The following is a 12,032-nucleotide window of genomic DNA, read 5'->3' on the forward strand; positions in this document are numbered from 1 at the left end:
CAACCATCTCCCTTCCCTCCCCCTTTTCCTCTGCCCTTCGCCAAATCCTCTTCTCCAAAACCACATAACCATATGGCCACGGTTATAAAACATCAAGGCCTCAGTCACAATAGCAATCCCAATAAAAAAGCCAAGGTAGAAGCCTTCACAAGGCTTAACCTTCGTTTACAGCTGATCCCTGGAGTGTCTAGCTCTGCAGCTTTTAAACACTGCTCATATCCCCCATAAAAAATGTTTCCTATTTAAATAAGAAAAGATTTACTACATGAACATCCTTCTCCCACACCCCTGGATTACACCTCTCCAGGGACAAAACACCAATTGCGCTGGGTAAAACACCTGCCTTATTAATACCGTTCATCAAGAAACAGTGCTGAAGAGCCTGACAGCATGCAAAAACCTGGCCCCTCTTTATAGCTGAAAGAGTCCCTGCTGGGCCAAGCAGACTTTAGCTAGGAGGAGCAGGTGCCTCTCCCCCAGACAATGCTTTTTTGCCTTAGGATAGCACAAGCCCGGGGAGATGCACTGCTCAGAGAGCCGGTATCCCCCCTCACACCGTGCTGGTGCCAGCAATGCCAGCTGAAAGCATCACCAGCTCTGAGGAAGTCCCGAGAGCTCTGTCTGATGGGGCAACATGGGCTCATCCTCCCAGTCCAGACGGTCCGGATTAAGGAGGCTCATTAGCATCCTGCAGCCGCACTGCCCTCTATCCCAGGCAGGGCAGCAGCCTTCCTCAGGCAGGCCAGAGTGGCACTGCTGACTTACTCTGTTAAGGCTAGACCATATGTCTGGTCTGCACTAAGCCTGGCTAAGCATATGCTATGTCTGTGTTAGAGGGTGTTTCGGGCCAGCCAGCATTTTCTTCTGCCATGGGCTCCCTCTGTTACTGGTACACCGATGGAGTTAAATATTACAGTGCTTAAGACGCCCATATGGTTTATATGGCACAAATCCTTGTTCCAGGCTGCCTGGAGAGAAAGGCAGACAATTATATTTTCAAGGTGTGCTTTGTATCAGCTTGGGCTAGAAACGGATATTATATCCTAAACACTATTGAAAGCTAAAATTAGACTGCTGTGCATCTGAAGGAGCTGGGGTCCTGTGAAGAGCATTTACAGCACCTTTACTTTAATCCGGGTCTAAGCACAAAGAGGGACCTCCAAAAGTATCAGGAGGACTGTAGAAAATCTGTGGTTTTAGATGTCAGCACGAAACTTTGTCTCTACTGAGGCTTACTCACTACTGCTTTAGAAGACTAGTTGTCCATTAAAAATACATTTTAATGATCCAGTGTCTTTTTTCATTGTATTGACGATTATATAGTTCAGTCTACAAAATCCTCTGGAAAGACGTGACATGATTCAGTAAAAATCTAGCTGTAGTTGCAGACCTATTTCGAAAACTTCCAGCAATGAAGCTCACCAGTACAGCTATAATCTTCCCCCTCATTCCCTTTACTGTAGGCAGCTTCTGCTATTTCTGCACCGCAGTAGCATTTGCTGACATTTCCATGGGGATGTCATATATTAGGTAGCACTCCAGGCTTTGGTTAGCAATACATGATACATCTTGAAGCAGTTAAATTCCTCATGCCATTTTGGAGTTAAAACCCTGTTTCATTTAAAAGCTGGACTCCTGGCTGGTAACTTGTCTGGAATAGTGGGTGGCAGGTCAGTGCAATTTGAAATGGCCAGGACAGAGTAGGAAACCATGAAAAATGGAGCAATTACACTGCAGGTCAAGGTTTGTTATAGGGTGGCATGGTTTCAATTTGGCACTGAAGCATGGCAACAAGGCTACTAGGCATGTTCGTGCATTTTTGTTATCTGCCATTTGCAAGCAAGCAATATTTAAGGATGGGGAAGGGGGAAAATGTAGGAGGCCAATACAGCTATGTTGAAGGGCTAGCTGCTTACAAGGCCTTTTTTTTTTTTTTTTTTTTTTTTTTTAAGGAAACCATTGTTAACCTGAAGTTCAGAATAAAAACATCCATATGAAAGTCTCAGAACTGTGAGCTGTTTGCCAAACTATAGATCAAAGGTGCTTGAACGGATTGATACAATTTTTTTTGGAAAATAAAAAATGCACATCTGGCCTGAGCATTGGTCTGCCAAGTTTTAGCCTAATGAACTTTGAAACCAGCCTCCTACTAGCAGTCCTCTAGACCAAGGTTTCTAGTAGAGTTGCTGGACAGTCGTTTATAGCCAAAAGGCACTTGTATAATGACAATGTTCTGTGCTAGCACCTAATTGACAGACTCTTGATGCAGTGTTGTTTTGTGCTAATGAAACTGGTTTTAATTTGTCCCCCATCATTTATCAGCTGGCACATGAAGCCTGAATGTTAAAATTTTATCGCATCAGAACAAGTTAATGTGGCCGTAAGTCCAGCTGTGGAACACACATCAACAGCAATCTGTTTACACAGCACAGCTCTTCACATATTGTACCATTCATTTTGCTTTATGATCCAGACCTAAAATTGGTTGAAAACTTAAAAAAAAGTTTTTGCTGAAGCTGGTGTTTGTTGAAAACACCCTTTTGTTCTGCACTTTCCTGATTGCCAGATGGGAGGAACTCTGACAGTCTGAAAGAAATGAAAGATTCTTGCTACACTCAGCCCACAGAGCTGAAGCCCACAGAGCCAGACTCTCATGAAGAAAGAAGTATTTCCTGCCACGACTAAAGTGCAAAGCATATTAAATAAACCCATTTAAAAAATCATTCACCCTTTGAATCTCCTCTTGAAACTAGATTTCCTGATGAGATGTAGTGGCAGTCATGACAAAAGGAGCTTGGAAAAAACTGTTGATACTAGCTGACACTTGCAAAAGTTCAACCAGAAATGGAGCATTTATGTGCACAAAGTTTCTTTACCACCAAGCAGTTGAATATGTACACGTCCAATAATCTATTTGGCAAATGCCCCTTGTGTGGACCAGCAAAGCTTCTTTGGAAATGTATTTAACTCAAAACCACTTATCTGAACTCTGGTGAACTTCAAGTGAGAAGGTAATTAAGACTCAGCACCATTTGTTTTGGACCCAGAGGGTTGATAGCACACACTGAATCTCTATCATTAAATGATTTATCTTATTGCTTCCCCACCATTATTAAGGCTGGAAACATCTTCCTCCTGGCTCATTTGATACTAGAACTCTGTATACTCCCAGCTAATCATATTCCTGAATTCAGAGAAGTTAAAACTATCCTGATTCAATTTAGACACTTAGTTTAAGACAAGATGACAAGCACTTAAGACTCCATCAGTTGTACTTTCCAGATTTCCACTGACTCTAAAGACCAGATCCCCTCAGTCAGATTCCCTGATGGATCCCAGGTCAGGTGCAGATCTTTGTATCTGGAGACATTGGTATGAATGAATTGCACCCAAGGGATTCCCATCCACTGCCACTGGTACATGATCCCCACAGTGCATGGTCCTTGGGTTGACAGGCAGGATGCACCTCTGACAAACAGATTCCTTGAGTACATCCACCCTTCTCAGAGCTCCAGCACTGTAGTAATTAACTCCCTCAGAGATTCACACCTTACCCTCCATTGATAGACCTATGTCTTAGGGTTTAAGAGTTCACAGACAGAAGGATTGGGGAACGGGATAATGCTGTGTTCTCCTAGAAGCACTGTGCACTGAAAGCATTGCACGTTGTTCCTGCCAACTATTTAGAGCTTGTTGATAGCGTAACATGATGCTGAGTCTGTGCAAGAGAGAAGCCAGGATGTAAGTACTATAAAGGAAGCTAAAGTACTGCATCCTGGCATGCAAAATGCAGGCACACCATTCATGTTTTACAGCCACAGCCTTTGCAAAGTGCTGGGTATCTAAGTGAGTCACAGACCTTTATACTGGCACTGGCACTACAGTGTATTCTGGCTAGTGGCCTGCTGGCCAGATCCTGTTCAGGTGGTGTTTTCATCCAGTGTACTACCTTTTCATGAGAGAAAACAGAAAACAAATATCCAGACAGCAAATGCATGTGGGTGGAAATGTTGAAATATCTACACTCTTTCTCAGTGTAGATAACACAGCAGAGAATGGCTCAGAGGTGCTGTTTCTACTTTTTTAACCCAAAAGGAGAAAGGAAGAGAAAAGGAGTATTAGGAAACGGGTCCAAAACCTGTTATAGTTATACTGTCCTGACTACAGTAAAGAATTTATGATAGTGATTTCCAGGTTTTAAAAGATTTCAGCAGAACTGATTCAATGAAACAAATACTGTAACTTAAGCCAATGGCATTCTTGTACAAACCCCTTTTGTTAATAAATTTTTTTCTTTTCTGAAATGCTGTTGCCCTGATTCAGGGTTTGTGCACCCCAGTGCTAACATCCACATTTTAATATTTATGCTCTTGCCTTTAAATCAATTTTAAAACCAGCAACACAACTGAGCTCCCTGGGCAGAGCCCTATGGGAACACATTTTCCAAATCTCTGTTTGGGAGGTAGACGCACAAATCTTGTTTACAGGTAATGGGATTTGTGCTCTCTCTGTTACACACAGAGAACTATGCCTGGCAAACTACATTTCTGTTGAGGCAAAATAAATGAGTTTCGTGATCAGTTGAAGTGACAGTGATGCAACAGCAGGCTATGGTTAGAATAATTCACACCCTTTACATCTGTCTCCAGAGAATTATATTAAAAATAAAAATATTTGTCTCCTTTTATCAAAGTTATAAAGTTGTGTGGGTACCAGATGACCAAATACATGTAAAAAGGAAAAAAAATAAAAATTAAAAGTTGTCCTAAAGAGATAAAGAATACAGTCCTGCTGCAGGCATGTCCATCTTAGAATAGCTAACATATTAGCATCAGACAGCAGCGTTTCCTCCTCTATATATTGGTGCTTACTGTGCTGAATGGTAATCTCTGTTCTTTGCTATCACTTTGAGTATTGCTAACCGCAAGATACTCCTGGGCAAGACAGTGGGTGCAAACGGAAAACAACCTGTTCACATCAGGTATAAAATCTTCCTTGTTCTATAAGGATCTACAACAACGGGCTCCTTTCAGCATCAGTCACTCAACAGATTTTACATTTATGTTACAGAGATATACGTATAAATATTGCAATAGAAATTACAGAAATCTGAATGGCCATATCTTGCTATATATTGGAGAGTATAACCTACAGTTTCAATTGAGTCTACACCCCACCATGAGTACCAAATATCTGTGGAACTTCCTCAAAGAACTTACTGTTGCCCAACTGATAAGAGAGGCAGATCCTCTGTAGGTGCAGACTAGAGGGAAATGGAGCAATGATGATCTGAAAATCTGCCTGCACAATTTTTCTAACCATTATAAAAAAGAATGATAGCAAAATGAGGGCTGGCAAGAGTGGTTTCATTTTTGGAAACACTTATGAACAGCTGTAGCAAGAAGCAACAACATATTCTTAAAGGGAAAACTGTTCCTATCTTTCAACAAATATTATATCTGAATGCGTTGAAATCAAGCAACTGCAACAACTGTGACCATAATTTTCCAACTAGTGCTGAACTAGTTCATGCCCACAGAGCACTGACCTGTTTAAAATCATCTCCATTTAAACTTCTACTCAAAATGTCTCCTGAGAATGTAGACAACCAGTGGATGCAAGAAGGGTCTTGAATGATCTCTCACTCTTCCAGTCCTCACCTTCTCCAGCCCTCACTCTCAACTGGGTCATTCCCAACCCTTGCTGTGTTGTGTCTGATCCAGTTTGGAAGCCACCTGTGGTCCAGACCTGCTATTTTTTAATTATCTGTAAAGCAACATGCAGACCTCTGGCTTTTTATCAAGAACAATTAGACAGTTGCATAAACTGACCACCTGGCATTTTAAGGAGTAGCAAGAGATTTAGAATTGGAAGTATACCATTTGCTTTTAGGCAGTCTCTTGCCTGCACTGCTGCTGATATCAACCTTAAAATTTATAGTGACACTGTTCACAGCAGAAGGCAGTTATCAATGCTTTCCAGAGCTTTAGGAGGAATTGCACCAGCCTGTCTTGGAGACACAGACCTCCCTTAATGAATGTGTTGAGGCTCTGGAATCCCCTGCCTCAGCGTTGACTCTACAGAGGTGTTGTCCATTCCTTGCTAGCAAGGACCCCCACAATTTCCTGGTGTGGAGAGGAAGGAACTACATTTCCACCTCCTTCTTGCATCATTTTGGGAACCTGTCTAGTACAAGATGCATGTGTGGGTGGTGGGGGGTGCAGCATGGTTGGGGACAAAGGGTACATCTCAGCTTTCTCCTCTCTCACCTACAGAGCATGGTGTCATTCCTTCATGTTTCAAGTGTCTTTGAAAAAGCTGGTGAGATGGAAGTGTTTGCTACTCTGCAAGGATGTACAAGGCACTGGAAATACCTGCTTCAGGAAATTCCACCTTGTGTCTATAAAATGAGCATCTCCCCAGACGAACTCCCCATAAATATCTGGAAAATGTCACCATCAACTTACAGTTAAGTCAAGACGTGAACCTTGGCTGACCCGCTTGTGTAGTTCCCTGTAATCCCTCACTTCCTCACAAAGCTGGGTGAATGCTCTGAGAAATCCACGGACCTCTTGGTTAATCATAAATCCACTGGGCTGTTAGTTTGGGGGATTTGAGGAACAGATTTCAGGAAGTAGTGAGGAATAATGATGCTCTGGGATGTTTCATCTTTTTCCATCCACAAAAGAGTTTACACATGTTGTCTGTGACTTCCCCAGTGGATTTGAATTTCCTCCTTGGAAGGAACTGACCTCTCTCAGTGTTTAATTTTTGAGTGATATTAATCAAAATTGTATTTTAAATGATAGTGCTCCATAATGTGAGAATTACCTTATCTCCAATAAGGAAATAGGCTGTCCATACAAATAAAAGTCAGATCTACTTAAGAAGTAGGCCAGTAGATCTATATTCTTGTCTGCAGCATTATTATACCCTTTCATTTTGTCTTCTGACACATTCTTTTCTATACTTCCAAGCTACAAATGGCTGGCTTGATGTGAATCATGTGGGAAATCCAGAAAGATATACAAGGATGGACATACTGTGACACTGCACACATTGGTGTCAGAAGTGTTCACACATTTAGCCCATGGTTACCTGCTGTTTGCAACCATCTTAGGGCTCCGGGTACTCTGTTTGTTAAAGGACCCAGCTTGTTTTGTTTGAAGGTTTGTTAACATGCTGTGGCACTTTCAGGCATGTATTTGATCAAAACGCAGACAGGGAGAGTGTGAGATTGTGTCTTTTCAAAAGATGTCTAGACAGCAAGAGAAGGACAGTGCAGACAAGGAGAGTGTGAGATTGTGTCTTTTCAAAAGATGTCTAGACAGCAAGAGAAGGACAGTGCAGAGAGTCTGAGGTGGCTTTAAATTAACTGGTTAGAAGCTGCCTTGTCACAGCAGCTCAGAGCTCAGCTCAGCATAGTTTACTCTGCTAAAGAGCAATAATAATAACAATAATAATAATAATCTGAAATTGTATTCACTTCCCCAAAGGCTCTCTGAATTATTTGCATCTGATTCAGTATAATTTTGGTCAATAGACACTTTCTCACCACCTTCCGGAGAGCAGGGTCGAGCAGTGCAATGGCAACACTGGGGAAGGACTTCTCCCTTCAGCGTTCACAGCTAATTAGAAAGGATCTGCTGCAACATTTCATCCCTGCGCTGAGGCAGGATTATTTCTGGGGAACAGCAACTGAGTGGTCCTGCCAAAATCACACATCTGCGGTGCTAGAATTGTCTGGGGCCTCCTCTAGAGCTCAGGAGAGGGTAACACATGCAATAAATGATGTGGAGAATAACAGATAGATGACAACTGACTGCAGAAACACAAAGGGATGTGCTAAAGGAATATCTATCATGCTTCTCACTTAATGAGGTTATAACAAGAAGCAATGGATTTAAGATGCAGCTGGGAAAATCTGTCATTATTATTGGCCAGCATTTACAAAGCTCAGTGGTTAATGCTAAGCTCCTAAATCTACTTTCAGGTATTTAGAGAAAAATTGTTCAGGTTTTCAAAGGTGGTGAAAAGTTGCCTTTCCAGCCCTCCTTTTCTACTGCACCAAGCACAAATCAGCCTAATCAGAAAACTTTCAAAACCATCAAAATCTTCATCTCCTACAGACATTTCTCTCCTTTACACTGGTAATACGCTGCTTGTTCTGTCAACGTTGTCTCATTAAAGGAAACACCTGGGCCAAATCTTTTTTTGGACAGCTCCTGCTTGCTTCCGCAGTGCTGTCCGAAGCAGGAGCATCGGCACGTGGTGACACGACTGGCTCTGCTCTACCATTAAATTGCACTGTGAGACACACTAAAACCGAGGGCTGTAAAACTCCCTCCTTTATAAAACCATATCCTATAACCATGTGTGTACAATTAGCGTGTGCTGCCAGGTTGTTAGGAACACTAAGCAAACAGAGAGGAAAGTTGCATTTTGGACCCAGCCAGGAGGAGAGTAAGATCCATGGGTGTATAAATTAAAAAGACATTCTGAGGTAACACAACCCCACACAAGCATAAATCCGGTGGGTTTGTCCGATGTAAACTCTGCTGGGCAGCCTTCGCTCCAGATCATACTGAGCAGGGAGGCCTGTAAATAAAGAGCTGCTTTTTTTTGCAAAAGGTGGATGAATCTTCTCCTCAGGCTGCATCCTGACATGGCAGCCAGGTGGGTACATGCTTGAATGTGAGGGGAGAACACTTCTTGACTGAAAGAATCCTCTTGTTCCATCGGTATGTGGCCCGAATCTAGATTATAACACACATGAAGAAGTTGGTACTACCATCCAGTAAAAGTAATGAGATTTATTCATAGCATAAGCTACAAGGGGGACTTATTTGCAGAACTGGTAAACTGGAGGGCACTGCTTTCATCTGCTGGGGTGAACGGTCCCACCCCTGGTATCACAAATGGCTCTTCAGCCCTTTGTGTATCCCAAGATTGGAGTGACTCATGTTTGTGGATTTCCTTTGTCACAACTGAGGTGAAACAACACCAGGGGAGTTCAACAACAATCAACATTTATTCAACCAAGCTAACCTTGCCCAAGTACAAGTGAACTTATCAATATGAACCTTGCATCATCTCATTAAGCTGCTGCTTGAAAGGAGAAGGGACATATAGAAAAAGAAACAGGAAAAAGGAACGTGAAACTACATCAGTAAACTGTACAACTTGTGCTAACCATATGTAAGCCTTACTTATTTGGGGATCAATTCAGAGAATAAAATAAGGACAGCCCTCCCATTGAGTCACGAGGTTCAGACTGGACCCCCTTACTTTCTAGACTCCTTCTCAAAGAGGAGCCCGGGAGTGGCTGGATCCACTCCTAGTCCTAGACTTGGTCAGTAGTTTATGTTCAAAAGGATGAGGTGTAGGGACTGTGGGAAAAAGAGAGAGAGGGGTGGGCGGGGGGGGGGGGGCAGGGAGAAAGAGAGAAGAAAAGGATTTCATCAGTCCTGGGTCCAGCATTGGTTCAGCCAGTCTAGAGATCCAGTTCTGGAGGGCATGCACCAAGAACTTGTCCTCCCTTCTTTTATACCTAAAGGGTCTGCCCCCGTAGGTGGGGATTTGCTGTCATTGAGCAAGCACAGTGTGAGCTCAGGAACGTTCCAGACATTAGTCGGTGGTCTCGACATGCACAGTTCACATTCCTGGGATTCTCTGGAAATGGGTCGATGGGCTTGGGTGGCCATCGGGGAGTTGCTTCTCCTTCCCTGCAAGCATGACCTCTATCTGTCCTTTCCTTCCAGCGCATACATCATGCTTCTTCTCATGGTCACTTAAGATAAGGAACTGCAGCTTTGGAGAAGTGTGGTCCCACCCCCTGTGGGGCCTTCTCCTCCGGCCACATTTTCCTGTTCACACAACTCGAGCACTTTTACAGAGGCTGTCTTCTCCACCAAAGTTCTTTAATGAACGTTTGAAACATCAGCTCTAATTTGTCAAACTGTCACACCCTTGTGGCCTCCACTAATGCCAGGAAAGGTGCCCACTGCTTCTTTATGGCCTCTGGGTGAAGAGGTCACGGACCTGTACCCTTGTGCTGCTCTCTTCAGTTGGCTTGCTTTTGTCTGGCTCTACCTGAGAGGTCATAACCCTCATTCGAGGGCCTAGGTGATGCCCAGGAAATGGTGAAGGCTGTTTTCCTTTCCTATGCCCAGACCAAACCCCAAACCTGATGGCTCACCGCTGCCTGGGATGAGGGCTGCCCCAGGGCAGAAGGGGAGCAGCCCTTGGGAAGGCCCCACGGCATGGGGGATGGCCGCAGGTTGGAGTCTGAGGCAAAAACACAGGGTGGGAGTGGTGTGCACAGCCCTGGTGCTTGCCAGGAAACCAGGCTGAAAAAACCCATAGCCAACAACTCTCACATGTCCCCTCCAGTGTAAATCCAATTGCTTTTAATTTTTTCAGATGCCTGTGCGTGCCTGTCCTTCCTTCCCACTGTTTTAAATGCGGCCTGTTGTTTTCCACAGCTTCTGGGCTGCTGCGGTCAGAGGGGAAGCAGCATTTTCCAGACGCAGCAGGAGCTGGAGGTCCTGGGGAGGTGACATGTCCTCTCCTCCCTTGACTCCCCTGCCAAGATTGTCCCACTGGTAGCACTTGGGTTTCCTCCCAACAGTATGTGCATCCCCGCTACCGCCTCTGCTCTCCCTTTTGGGGAGGAGCTGTAAGGGAGCACAGCCTGTGTCCTGAGTCATACCTCACTGGCAGAGTGTTGTGTACGTGGAGAAAATGCTGGATATCGGGAGCTCATGAGATTGAGGTTATATTCCTTGTTCAGTTTCTCATGAGACTCTGGGCCAGATAGCAATGGTCTGAAGGCTTTTACGAGCTTGAAGATACTCATCTATGCTGAGAAAAATGCCTGGCTAGGGACTTCTGGAGAATCTCACCAGGAAACTATCAGCCACTTTAGGGGCTGAAATGCCTTTTTAAATGCCAGTCTTTAGGTCTCTGTGCTTCAGTGCCTTTTACAAGGATGATTGCAGCAATGGTTGTAAAACCCTCAGATGCTCTGTAATGAAAGCCATGTAAATGGAGCAGTCTAACTTTGTTCCCTTACATCGCCCAACATAAGGAAAGTAGGAAGCTTTTTTTTTTAAATTTTGGACAAGCTGAATTTCCTTGCTGTAAAAGGCCTGATTTGTATGAAGGGCTCCGGGTACCAAACAGAGCTGGAGAAAGGTCCCAGAACCCAAACCTGTGGTGCTTCTGCAGACCCCATGCCCAAACAAGTGAACCAAACAATGTGCAAGTTATGTTGTCTCCACCCATCTGACCATCCATCACCTCTTCCAGAGCCAGGCATAGGAGCAAGGTGCTCCCATGCTGGGAAATTCCCACCTTGCCTATTGGGAATTACTCCATAATCTGCTAACAAAAACCCCATCGTCTTCCTCCCTCTGTCCATGCAGAGCATAACAGCCTGCATCTGCCGGCAGCTGCTGGCAGAAGTCAATGCTGAAGATCAAAGCAATCGGTGTGAGCTCAAACACAACATACGTATCTGTGAGAAATCTGTGTGTATTGGCCGGCTGCCTCAAGTGATTCCTTACTTTTAGGTAATTTTCTTTGCAGTCCTGACGTTTAGCGCCTACTAGATAGGTACAAGGAAAATCTATGTGATAATTGCAAAGTGTTGCAGTGACTTTATGTAACAAAACAAATGTAAAAGCAGTTTTGCTCACAGAATTAAATTATATTTTCTTATTTATAATCACATTTTTATTGAAGGAACAAATACCTGGCTTTAGTATCCTGTTCAGTCTAGCCTTTCATTTTACCAGCCTCATTAATCGATTTTAATAAGGGTGCTATAAAAAAGGAAAATTCTGTTTATAGAGATGAATATAAACACAGAAAGATAGGAAAACATATACCTACTTTGGTCTTGAAGTATGAAAATGTACTATCTTAAGCAACATATTTACTAAAAGCAGACAAAGGACAAGCAAGTGTTTATTGCTTCTATCAGCACTAATGCAGGGTCCTTTTGGTTATTTCTTTAATCCAAACAGCTT

The sequence above is a fragment of the Aquila chrysaetos genome, chromosome Z, assembly GCF_900496995.4.
Source record: "Aquila chrysaetos chrysaetos chromosome Z, bAquChr1.4, whole genome shotgun sequence".
Taxonomy (NCBI): domain Eukaryota; kingdom Metazoa; phylum Chordata; class Aves; order Accipitriformes; family Accipitridae; genus Aquila; species Aquila chrysaetos.